Consider the following 13,979-nt stretch of genomic DNA (forward strand, 5'->3'; position numbering starts at 1 on the left):
TATAGTGGCCACTGAGTGTATGCTCTCTAGTTTTAGAGTCCCTAACCTCAGGGCAAAGTTTGTGACCACCCACCCCACATGATGTTATAAATTTCCCCAAAGTCACCTCCCAGATTCTGTCATGTTTCGTAACTCTACAACTAATCAAAGAAAAACACAGGAAGATGTATGTCTACTTTTTAGTTTTACTTTAGTGTGGCATGTACATGTGATGTGCTGGCGTAATGACATATACCATTCACGTACTTTTACATACAAAGAGTGATTGATAAGTCTGTGGTCTAAGGTAGAAGGAGTCAATTTTAGAAAACCTAGCACATTTATTTTTCAACATAGTCCCCTCCTACATTTACACACTTAGTCCAGCGGTCGTGGAGCATACGGATCCCTTCTTTGTAGAAGTGGTCCACAGCCGGGGTGATTGATAAGTTCGTGGCCTAAGGTAGATGGAGATGAGTTATACAGCGCTCATTACATGCATGTGCAGTTCAACTCTTTGAGTGAAAATACAGAAAGTTTGAAGTTAATTACTCATCTCCTTCTACCTTAGGCCACTAACTTATCAATCACCCCTGCTGTGGACCACTTCTGGAGGTCCAAGACGCCGACTTCTACAAAGAAGGATTTGTATGCTCCACGACCGCTGGACTCAGTGTGTAAATGTAGGAAAAATAAATGTGCTAGGTTTTCTCAAATTGACTCCTTCTACTGTAGGCCACGAACTTATCAATCACCCCTCGTATAACCAGTAATGGATTATGTAAACAATAAAAAATGCTTAATTAAATATAATCACAATATTACTCAAGTATTACTGAAATATTAAATACACAACACTCTTCCCTGTTTAGCTATAAACTCCAACTCAATTTAGAATGCATCTCAACTTATTTACATATATACGGCATATACAGTTTACTATTTAAAACAATTATAATATAGACATCCACAGCATAGTAAATTTGAAATGATCCCACTCAGGCCTTAAGACTTAATCCCTATGGAGGAGTTCTCAGTCTTGTGGGATGTCCTGAAGACATTCACAAAGATGATTCCGGGAATGAAGGGGTTAACATATTAGGAGTGTTTGGCAGCTTCCGGCCTGTACTCACTCAAATTTAGAAGAATGTGGAGAGGATCTCATTGAAACCTACTGAATGTTGAAAGGATTAGATAAGGTGGATGTGGAGAGGATGTTTCCTATGATGGGGGTTTCCAGAAGTAGAGGGCACAACCTCAAAGTTGAGGAGAAACCTTTTAGAAAAGAGATAAGGAGGAACTTTTTTAGCCAGAGAGTAGTGAATCTGTGGAGTACTGTGCCACAGGCACAGTGGAGGCCAAGTCCGTGGGTATGTTTAAAGTGGAAGTTGATAATTTCCTGACTGCTAAGGGAATCAAAGGATATGGCGAGAAGGCAGATGTATGGGGTTGAGTGGGATCTGGCATCAGCCATGATGGAATGGTGGAGAAGACTTGATCAGCTGAATGGCCTGGTTCTGCTCCTGTGTGTTGTGGTTTTATGGGATAATGTCTTTCCTGACTTTGCTTGGCAGGTGAGACTTGTAGTTTTGGGACCTCCTTCATGGTGGTTGTAGGAGTTGACCCTGGGATTGGAGGAAGTGGTTGTGACAGCTCTGGACACACTTATTTTCTAATAGTTGACCGTGCTCTCCTTAACTAACCATTGCGTTGTATCCAGACGGCAGTCTCCGCTGTGTAGGACAGTGGTCCAGTTCTGTCCTTAATCTTTCCAAGTACCCACTTTTGATCATCTCTGTAGTTCCTTGTCATGACTGCTTGTCCAGGAGCGAAACATTAAACCTCTTTGTTTGAGGAGCCTTCAATTTGTCTCAGCTGCTTGGCCTGCATAATCCTTCTGAGATCAAGTTTGAGGAGGTCCAAGTGTGAGTGTAAGGAACGACTCAGGGACAGCATTGTTTGTTGCGGAGTGTGCTGCATTGTGATATGCAAAGAGGACATTGGTGAGCTCCTGAATCAGTGCAGTGCATTCTGCCGACATTGCTCACTTCAGACTTTGGACAAACCTTTCTGACAAACCATCTGTACCTGGGCGGTACGGTGCAGATGTAATATGTCTTATTCCATTCATCTTCAGGAATGATTGAAGCTGTTCTTCAGCAAAACCAAATCCATTGTAACTATCCAAGTGTTCTGAAACACCAGCCCTTCAGAAGAGGCTGCTCAACACATGAACAGTTTGCAAGAATGTAGTGGAACCCATAGGGGACACTTCTGGCCACTTTGTAGTTGTACACACTGCCACCATTAAATCTCAGCCCATGGATTTCCTCAAATCCATGGATTAGCAGGGGTTCCCAACCTTTTTAATGCCATGGACCCCTACCATTAACCGTCAGGTCTGCGGACCCTAGGTTGGGAACCATTGGTCTAAAGGAACCATTCAAGAACTTGCAATATCCACATGAATCCTCAGCCAGGGCAATGCAGGCCATTCCCAGGTATGGACAGGCACCGCTTTTGGCATCTTCTGGATGTGTTGGCATCCTAAACGGTGCACGACGAGCTGCTCGATCTGCTGTCCCAGGCCACAAGATAAAGCTTCGAGCCAACGCTTTCACTTTGACCATGCCTAGATGACCAGCATGTAGGTCCTCCAACTCTTATAGCTCTCAGCTGGATGATACAACAACTCTTAAGCCTCACATAAGGCAACCTCCGTAAAGGGGCAAGTCATCCCTGTGCTGGTAAAAATGAGGGAACTGGAATCTCTGCTGCACATTCCAGTCATTTTGGGTTGCCATGAAGACCTGAGACCGTGTGAGGTCTTTTCTAATTTCCTTTTGGATCATCTCTGCTGTAATAGGGGGAATTTCAATTCGCATTAGGGAGAATACAGCAAGAGGAGTGTCTTCTTCTGTAAAATTTTCAGATATTATTTTTTCCAAAGGGTAAACAGAACAATCCATTAACATTGCTATGATAAGTCATCCTCTTGAAATCGATTACGTAATAGTGTCCTCTGAGAAACTGAGCCCATCTCTGCATTCGTGCTGCTGCTGTTAGTGGAACATCCTTCTGTGGTTTGAAAATGGACACTAGTGGTTAATGATCAGCAATGAGGGTGAAGTCTCTCCTGCACAAGTACTGGTTGAAATATTTTACACCCTAAACTAGATTTAAGGCCTTTCTGTCAATATGTGCATAATTTTTCTCTGCAGTGGTAAGGGAATGTGATGCAAAGGTTATGGGATGTTAACTTACATCCTTCATAGCATGTGACATGACAAACCTAAACCATAAGGCGAGGTATCATAGGCAAGCTTCAGTGGACGATGTGGATCATAATATGTGAGCATAGTGTCTGTTGTCAACATTTCCTTGTTCTTTTGGAAAGACACCTCGCAATGTTTTGTACATTGCCATTTCTTCAAGATCTGTAGTAATGAGTTCAGGGGGTGGAGCACAGTAGCCAGGTCTGGCAGAAATCTTTTATAGTAATTAACAAATCCTAAAAGGGACCACAGCACTGACATGTCCGTTGGTCTTGGGCCATCTTGTGTCAATGATGTAACCATGATGTTTGGTTTAAAGAATTCATACTTGATGCATCATGTCCATAATTTTCTAATTTTTTTAACACTGTCTTGAGATTTTGAAGATGCTCATTGTCATCCTTACTGGTAACAATAATGTCATCCAAGTTATAGTGAGTGCCTCGGTAGCCTTGCAGCACCTGGTCCATAACTTTCTGCCAGAATGCAGGTGCAGATGCTACTCCAAAAATAAAGCCCTTTCTGAGGGTCTATGATGAGAAACGCTTTGGACTTATCTGTAGGTAGGCCTCAGCCAACTCCACTTAGCTGAAGTGTTTCCCTCCATAAAGGTTTGCAAAGATATCCTCTATTCTGGGCAGAGGGTATTAATCTACTTTCAGTACTGGGTTGACGACGACTTTAAAATCCATCTGTGGGTAATTTTTTTCTGCAGTGGTGAGGGAATGTGATCTTGACAGCCCTATTATTCTTGGCTACTGGACCACAGGCATTGCCCATGGATCCACTCATGATCTAGCTCACTGGGTACTTTATTACAGATGGTATAAGGAACCTACGTTTGAAGTTTTCCAATGACATCCTTGAAAACTGCTGTGGCATCATCGAGTACCTTTCTTAATTCACTTTCAGTTGACTCTCTTGCAGGGGATGTGGCATGCAAATGGTGAGTGGTTCTCCAATCAATTTGTAGATGTTTCAGTCAACAACAGCCCCACAATGCTGGCCTTCTTGATGTTACCACATAAACGCTCAATATGGCTCATTGGTTGCTGTATTTCACTATTACGAATGTCATTCCTACAGGAGGTATCTTTCCTCCAGTAATAGTTCATAGTTGGATATCTGCAGGCTATAGTTCTGTATCTTTGAAACTCATCTTGTGGAATGACTAAAACAGCCGAGCCAGTGTCAAATTCCATTTTAATTAATTTGCCGTTCACTTCTGGTGTAAGAAATATTGGTTGTCTCTTGTTAGTTTTCACATTGTAAATCGCAAAGCTACCCTGTCCAGTGTCACTCTCATCATTATCAGATTTTTCATCAACAGCATGCAGATTAGAGTCTTTTTGAAACTACAACTTGACTTTTTATCTTTTTTCTCCTCTCTGTGCAGTGCATTTATTTTTGCCTACCCGACATATTCTTTGGATATGTCCTACTTTGATACATTATCTGCAAGTTTCACTTTTAAACCTGCATTGGTCTGGTGTATGTGACCCCAATGACAATGATATCATGATTTGTTTGGCCAAACAGGTCTCTGTTTAGATGTTACAATTTTAGAAATATAGAAAACCTACAGCACAATACAGGTCCTTCGGCCCACAATGCTGTGCTGAGCATGTACTTACTTTAGAAATTACCTAGGGTTACCCACAGCCCTCTATTTTTCTAAGCTCCGTGTACCTATCCAAGACTCTCTTAAAAGACCCTACTATATCCGCCTCCACCACCTGCACCCTCTCATGTTAGCCATTTCAGCCCTGGGAAAAAGCCTCTGACTATCCACACAATCGATGCCTCTCATCATCTTACACACCTCTGTCAGGTCACACCTCATCCTCTATCGCTCCAAGGAGAAAAGGCCAAGGTCACTCAACCTATTCTCATAAGGCATGCCCTTCAATCCAGGCAACATCCTTGTAAATCTCAATTTTGTTCATGCTCACTTTCATTTCCTGACTGCAAATCAATTGGATCTCTATCTTAGTACAGTGATTTCAACTGCTATGTTTCAGTTAGGTGCTGTTTTGAACACTTTCTTGTAAGGTTCCATAGACTAAACAATCTCTCAGTGCATCATTAAGCCCACCATTAACTGAAAATGCTCAGATAATCTCTTTAATTCAGCTACATAAGCAGAAATGGACTCCCCTTCCTTTTGATTCCACTTATGAAACCTAAATTATTCTGCAATCGACAAATGGTTCCAGTTCTAATTGTTCCTACATTACTTTCACAATATCTGCAGAGCTAATTGCGGCTGGTTTGGTTGGAGCAGTCACTTCCATATACCATGTATGCTCTTCCACCAATTACACTCAGGAACACTGGCACTCTATTCTCATTCACTATTGCCCCCAGTTATCTGTTGTGCGACTGAACCCATCTATCTTTCTGTTGTAGCCAGCCATTAACTCTATTATTATAGTCACCTAGTGCTGACTATTTATGAACCAGTGAATTTTGTCTGTTTTCTGCCTTTTTTCTAACTTGAACATATTTCTCTCTCCTTTCTGAAGAAAAAAAAACCACGTTGCACTTTTTAAAAACTCAAATATCTCGCTGTGCTTCAACAGGCAGGTAGTCGTCTCAGGATTGTTTTAAAACTTACTTGTCATCACTGTTATGTTTTGTAACTCCACAACTAATCAAAAGGAAAACAGAACCGGGATGATGCGTATCTACTTCTCAGTTTTACTTTAGCATGGCACATATATCTGATGTGGTCACGTAAGGACATAAGCAATTCACATACTTTTACATATAACCCATGTAAACAGCAAAGAATGCTAATTGAACAGTATATTTACAATATTACTCAAATATTACTTGTACCCCAAGGTCTCTCTGTTTAACACTCCCCAGGGCCCTGCCATTCACTGTCCTTGTCCTGGGATAAACTTCCCTAAATTCACCTCCTCACACCTGCCTTTCTGTAACTAGGGTAGCATGGTAATGTAGTGGTTAGCGCAGCACTTTACAGTACCAGTGACCTGGGGTCATTTCTTGCTGCTGTCTATAAGGAGTATGTACATTCTCCACGTGACCATGTGGGCTTCCTCTGGGTGCTCTAGTCTGTCCCCAGTCTAAAGACGTACCAGTTGGTAAGGTTCACTAGGCATTGTAAATTGTCCCATGATTAGGCTATGGTTAAAAATCCGGGGTTGCTGAGTGGCATGGCTTGAAGGGCCTACTCCGCTGTATCTCAATAAAATAAATAAATAAATACACACATTAATAAATTCCACCTGCTATTCCCTTGACCACGTACACATCCAGATCCAGTTGTAACTTCAGATAACTTTCTTCACTGTCCACTGTACCATTAATTTTGCTATCTTCTGCAGACTTACTAAGCATGCTACTGACAATCCCTCATGTCCATTCAGAGCCCCGAACAATTCTTTCAAAGCTTCACTTGCAAATCTGTTGGGGTCATCCACTGTACATGGTGCTCCAAATACAGCCTCTTCTACAATGATGAGACCTGATATAGATTGGGAAAACAAATTTGTAGAGCCCCTTTGTTCTATCTGTGAAAGCAGGATGTGCCAATAGCCAAGAATTTCACTTTCAATCCCCATTCCCAGATGGCCACCTCTTCTGCCATGTTGAGGCCACTCTCTGGTTGGAGGAGCAACACCTTATATTCCACCTTGGTAGCCTCCTATCTGATGGCACAATTTCTAAAACTTCCTGTAATTTTTCCCTCATCCCCCTTCTCTCTTTTTCATTTCCCCATTCTGACCCCCTCTTATCTCTTCTCCTCACCTACCTATCACATCCTCCTGGTTTCCCACCACCTTCCCCCTTTCCCTTAGTTTACTCTCTTCTCCTAGCAGATTATTTCTTCTCCATCTCTTTGCCTTTTCCACCTAACACCTCCCAGCTTCTTACTTCATTCCCTCTCCCCCACCCACCTGGTCTTACCTATCACCTCTAGCTTGTACTCCTTCACCTCCCCCTCTGGCATCTTTCCCCTTCCGTTCTAGTCCCAATGAAGGATCCCTGCCCAAAACATCGACTGTTTATTCACTTCTATAGATACTGCCTGACCTGCTGAGTTCCTCCAGCATTTTGTGTGCATTGCTCTGGAGTTCTGGCATCTGCAGGATCTCTTGTGTTTATGATTTACTTTCAATCTCATCTATATGGCTAAAATTGATAACAGAGGACCCAGCACCGATCCGTGTAACACACCACTGATCATAGGTCTTCTGTTGGACAACAGTGCTCCACTACCACCCTCTGCCTCCCACCACCAAACCAATTTTGTTTCCCATTTCTAACTTTAATCTATCCTTCTAGACTAGCTTACCGTACGAGGACTTGTCGAAGGCCATGCTGTAGACCACCTTCGCTAAATCTTCAGCTTGCTTGTCAGGTAGCCAGTATTGGATGAACAGGATTTTCACTGAACTAAATACTTACAAAGAACAAACCCACTGGAGACTTTCCCTGTCAGTTTCTAACCCACTGGTTCCGTCACTGTCTTGTACAGCTGTCGGAAATTAAACCAGACTATTTGTATCGTAACTACTGGTAATGAGCTTCAGAACACATACCTACTGCATTATTATTCTGCCTAGCTCTAGCTGTAAACCACTGTCCAAATCGACCATGCTTCAGCCATTTGCTACTGAAACTATGCCTTTGTTGCTTCCTGACTTGAGTATTCCAAAGGAGTCCTGGAAGTCAAAACCCTGTTCCTTTTGCAATTCTTTCATCTCTGAGTCATACAGCATAGAAGCAAACACTTTGGCCCATCTAGTCAGTACCACACTGTTATTCTGCCTAGTCCCTTCAACCTATGCCTGGACCACAGCCTTCCATACCCCTCCCATCCATGTACTTATTGAAACTTCTCTTAAATGTTGCAATCAAACACGCATCCACCACTTTCGCTGGCAGATTCACCACTCTCTGAGTGAAGAAGTTCTCCCTCATGTTCCCCTTAAACATTTCTCCTTTCACCCTTAATCTATGTCCTCTAGTTCTAGTCTCACTCAACCTCAGTGAAAAAAGCTCATAAGCATTTACCCTATCTATATCCCACAAAATTTCTCCTCATTCTTCTATGTTCCAGGGAATAAAGTCATAATCTATTCAGCTCTTCCTATAACTCAATTCCTCAAGTCCCAGCAACATCCTTGTAAATTTTCTCAATACTATTTCAATCTTATTGACATTTTTCCTGTAAGTAGATGACCAGAACTAGACAAAATATGCCAAATTTGACCTCACCTACTTCTTTTACATCTTCAACATAACATCCCAACTCCTGTACTCAATACTTTGATTTATGAAGTCCTCCAGTATCTGTTAAAAGCTCTCTTTACAACCCTATCTACCTGTGAATCCACTTTCAAGGAATTATGGACCTGTATTCCCTGATCCATTTATTGTACTGCACACGTATTCATTGCGTAAATCCTTTCAAAATGATTGGTCCTTTCAAAGTGCAACACTTCACATTTATTTGCATTAATTCCATCTGCCATTACTCAGCCCTTCCTGTGTTAGTTTTCCGAACAACCACAAGGCAGCCTCTCGGCTTCCTACCGTCCAGCGATCTCAATAGTTCTTTTATAGCTAAAACAAACATGTAGTTGCACTTTTTATAGCCTAACGCAGTGTATTCAGAGAACCCAAACACAGACCACCTTGCAGCAAAACTTCCATAATCTGCAGGAGCAAGCCTTAGCTCCCAGATCCATTTTAGTTCTCCATTCCGTTCTGCCCTACCTCTGTGTGGTCTTTTGCATTGTTAAGGTGAGGCCCAAAATCTGCTCGAGCAATGGCGTTTCCTCTTCTGTTTACATGTTGCAGATTTAGAACCCAACAGCAAATGGAGGCCCTTCAGTCCCCAATATTGTGTCGCTCTTTTAACCTATACTAAGATCCATCCAAACTGTTTCTCCTACACAGTCCTCCATTTTCCATCACCCATGTGCCTACCTAAGACTTTTTTTTAATGTTCCTAATGTATCTGCCTTTACCGCCACCCCTGGCAGCACATTCCACACACCCAACACTGTCGGTATAAAAAATACATACCTCTGATATACCTCGGTAATAATGGATCATTTTTCTCAATAAATAAAGGAACAAGTATAATGTTTCTTTATATTATTTATTTAATTGGGTTCTCTTTATTTAGTTTTAGGATTTGCATGTAGATCTGATCACATTTTAAATCATATTTATGCAGAAATGGAGAAAATTCTACAGGGTTCACAAAGTTTCTAGCACCACTGTACATGTAATAAGTAAAGCAAACTGCTCTCTATAATATTGACTCTGATTTTTTATTTCCACTGACACAACCTGCCTTGCAGGAAATTTCCAATATATCTGTATTTCATGCTCCTTCAAAATGCATGTATCTTCAAAAGGCGACGCCTCAAAGAGGCAGCATCCATCATTCAGGATCCCCATCACCCAGGACATGCCCTCTTCTCATTCTACCATCAAGAAAGATGTACCGAAGCCTGAACTCAACGTTTTAGAAAGTTTCTTTCCCTCCACAATCACGAATGGACAATGAACTCACTTACGCAAACTCAATTTTTTTGCTCTCTATTTGCACTACCTATTTAATTTTTAAAAATATATTTCTTATTGTAACTTATAGTTTTTAAATTATTATTTATTGTAACATACTACTGCTGCAAAAAACAAATTACATGACATATGCGAATGATTTTAAACCTGATTCTGATTCCCTTCCCCATCCTCTCTGCAATTACAAAGAAACTTGTTTTCTCTCTTTCCTCATTCAATATGAAGTATTAACTTTGGTTCTCTTTCCACAGATGTTGCCTGACCTGCTGATGATTATTTTATCGATGACCTCATTTTATTTTTTTGTGTCTTCTATTCTCCCCAGAACATTGACACTTATTGTTCTAAATTTGGTCTGTCCCGTTTCAGACCAGGTCCTATTCACCATCAGCTGTGTGCTTGGCCACATCCAGTGATTTCCTGTTAAGTAATGACTCCATTTTAAAATCCCCATCTCATTATTTTGCAGCACAGTTGAGAGCTGTGATATGTTGTTGCAACCCATCATATGACGCTCAATGGAAAAACATTGAGGAGCGGGTACTTCCCATCTCCATACAAGCAATTTTGGCTGATAACAACTTGCAAAGGTACATAAATACTATTGATAACCCATGGGTGAAATTGACTCTTAAAATATGGAAAACTACTATAAAAGAATATAATCTAGAGGGAGATATTGCAATTCTTAAATGGTGTGCATATGACTCTGATTTTATATCAAATAAATTGGATGCTAGATTTAAGGACTGGACAGCTAAAGGAATAACAGTTCTTTGCAACATAATGAAAGAAGGAACACTGTTCAGTTTTGAAATGCTTAAAGAGAAGCACTTGTTAGAAAAACAAGATTTTTATCGGTATTTACAGATGTGACAATATGTTAATAAGACGCTTAAAAATGTAACCAAGGCAAATACATGCTTGATAGAGCTATTTAGAAAAGCATATAATTCAGATAATGGTAGTAGAATCATTTCAAGCATGTATAAGGGGTTGTCAAATCTTAAAACACATTCGACTTCATACATTAAAACAAAATGGGAGAAGGAAGGAGGGATAATTATATCTGAGGAAGAATGGACAACAATATGGAGATATCAATGGAAGTGTACCAATTCACAGAAATGGAGGAAGTTTGGATGGAAAAACTTGATAAGATATTTTATTACACCCTCTCAGAAATCCCATTATGATGGTAACCTCCTTGTTTGCCGGAGAAATTGTGGAAATCAAAATGCAAATCATTATCATATTTTTTGGGACTGCCCTGTTATCAAAAACTATTGGAGGGGGATACACAATGCCCTACAAGACATCTTTAAATGTGAAATACCCTTGGACAGTAAGACTATATATTTTGGATATATACCTCAAGAATGGTTGAAAAGGGATAAATATTTAATGAATATACTGTTGGTGACTGGTAAAAAGACTCTTACTAGGAAATGGTTATCACAGGAGAACCCAACTTTAAATACATGGATGAAAATTACAATGGACATTTACAAAATGGAGAAGATAACAGCATCTGTTAACCATAAGCTGGAACAATTTGATTCATACTGGGAAAAATGGTTTAACTACATAATGCCTCATAGGCCTGATTTTATTCTCACAGATCAATGAATCTGTTGTAAAAAAAAAAGATCACTCCCTACTTGTACATAGTTCTTTCCTTTTGCTTGTTTTTTTCTTTCCACTCTTTTCTATAAGTGTATATCCCAGATAAATACTTTGTGGAGATTTTGTGATATATATGATTATATGATATATATGTACAATGTCTGAAATACATCTTATGGAAATGTTTGTTTGATGAACTTCAATAAAAAAATAAATTACAAAAAAAATCCCCATCTCAAAGATATATGTCATTAACATTATGCAAATTTTCATCAGTCATTCAAATTGCTATTGGTCTGCATAAATTATTGTACATTTCCTGGTGATACCCACTGCATGAAATCAATCAACCAATTTATTTATTTAAAGATACAGTGGGGAACAGGCCTTTCTGACCAAATGAGTGGCACCATCCAGCATCCCACTGATTTAACCCTAGCCTAATGACAGAAGAATTTATAATAACCAATTAACCTACTAACTGGTACATCTTTGGAGTGTGGGTTGGAAACCAGAGCAATCAGAGGACACCCACACAATCACGGAAAGAACGTACAAATTCCTTATAGATGGCACTGGAGCTGAACTCCGAACTCTGTCACACTGAGCTGTAAAAGTATCACACTAACCGTTACTCTACAATGGTGCCCAAATGATTGTACATTTTCTGGTGATACTAGGTGGATTGAGCCAATTTATTGCAAACAACTTTTATTCATGCTGTTGGCTTAGACTGTATACATGTTAATTTCTTGCAGTTTAACAATTCACGGCTGCTTGTATTTTATATAACTACCAACATACATGTAATTGTTTAGTATTTTTCCTAGTGGTCACAGTATGTATCTGAAATTGTTCAGTGTGTCTCCTAGTGGTTAAAATTCTGTGTTATTCTGGAAGCTTCTCTGACATTGCATTATTTGAATAGCGGCTATCTGATTGGTCAATTCTTATCTACTAATTTGAATAGAATGATTGTAACCTACAGTACAAGAAGGGCTGAACATGTTAGCCTGTCATCTTTTTCTTATTCTTTGTTCTTTTGCAACTCTACCTTCACAATTATCTTTGTTCTATTAGCACTTCATAAAACAATCGTGAGCAACAAGTTCTGTGCCTCTTTCTTGACTTCAAAAAGAACCTTGGATTAAAAAACATTGGAATCAAACGATGCAGTGAACATAGGACCGAGGAAAGTCCAGCACAGGAACAGGCCCTTTGGCCATGATATCTGTGCTGATCATGCCCTGTTAAACTAAGCCCTCTGCCCACACATGATGCATACCTCTGGATACTCAGATGCCTATAGTGTGCTTTCACCACCACTCCAGGTGGTGCATTTGAGGCACCTATCACTCTCTCTGTAAAAAAAAATCTTACAGCGCACCCCTTTTAATCTTCCTCCCCACACCTTAAAACTATGCCTACTAATAATTGGCATTGGTACTCTTGGAGAAAGATTCTGACTATCTACCCTTTCTGTGCTTCTCAGAATTTTGTACTCAGGTTCAGGCCTCCCCTCAGCCTCCACTGCTCCACAGAAAGTGCTCTTGGCCTAATGAAACATCCTTCAACACTTCCCTAGGAGTGATAACACACACAGAATATTATTACAGACTGAGATAGAAGGGCAGGTGGCCAAAAGATTGATCAAAGCCTTGGGCGTTCACCACCAGGTTCAGGAACAGCTATCAGCCTCCTGAACTGGAGTGAAGAATTTCGCTTACCACAACTCTAAACTGAGTCTAATACCTACAGATTCATTTTGAAGGACTTTTTACAAATCATATTCTCATTATTATTTTTTATTTGTATAGCTTTATTTCTTTTACACATTGCTTCCTTCATCAGTCTTTATAGTTTTCATAAATTCTATTGTATTTCTTTAATTTTCTGAAAAATGCCTACAAGGAAAGGAATCTTAAGGTAGTATATGGTGACATATACATACTTTGATAATAAATTTACTTCGAACTTCGAAGAGGTCCTTTGGAAAGCCACCTTAAAGGTAAGGTTGAGATGGATGGAGGCTCTTACCAGGGATTTCAGAGAAGAGAGCTGTGGAAATTCATAAAGAGCAATTATACCCTCCTCTCTACTTCTGGTTTCGTAAGCTTAAGGGAAACCACCACTTTTTATATTTTTTATTTAGAGATATAACACAGTAATGGGCCCCATCGGCTCAACGAGCCTGTGTCACCCAATTAAATCCATGTGACCAATCAATCTACTAACCCATATGTCCTTGTACTGTGGGAGGAAACCAGAGTACCAGGAGGAAACCCATGCAGTCACAGGGAGAACATACAAACTCCTTACAGACAGCAATAAATATTGATCCCAGGTTGCTGGCACTGTAATTGCATTATAAGACCATAAGAGAGAGGAGCAGAATGAGACCATTTGGCCCATCAAGTCTGCTCTGCTATTCCATCATAGCCAATTTATTATCCCTTTCTATCCCATTCTCCTGCCTTCTCTCCGTAACCTTTGACAACCTTGCTAATCAAGAACCTATCAACCTCTACT

At 40.2% G+C, this 13,979-nt stretch overlaps 1 protein-coding gene across 7 annotated transcripts in view; it reads right to left on the bottom strand.

The window, feature by feature from the left end:
• dennd1a (DENN/MADD domain containing 1A) overlaps positions 1-13,979 on the bottom strand; it is a 618,210-nt gene that overhangs the window by 288,070 nt on the left and 316,161 nt on the right. The gene's annotated exons all lie outside the window — the stretch shown is intronic.

Source organism: Hemitrygon akajei, chromosome 7 (assembly GCF_048418815.1).
Source record: "Hemitrygon akajei chromosome 7, sHemAka1.3, whole genome shotgun sequence".
Lineage (NCBI taxonomy): Eukaryota > Metazoa > Chordata > Chondrichthyes > Myliobatiformes > Dasyatidae > Hemitrygon > Hemitrygon akajei.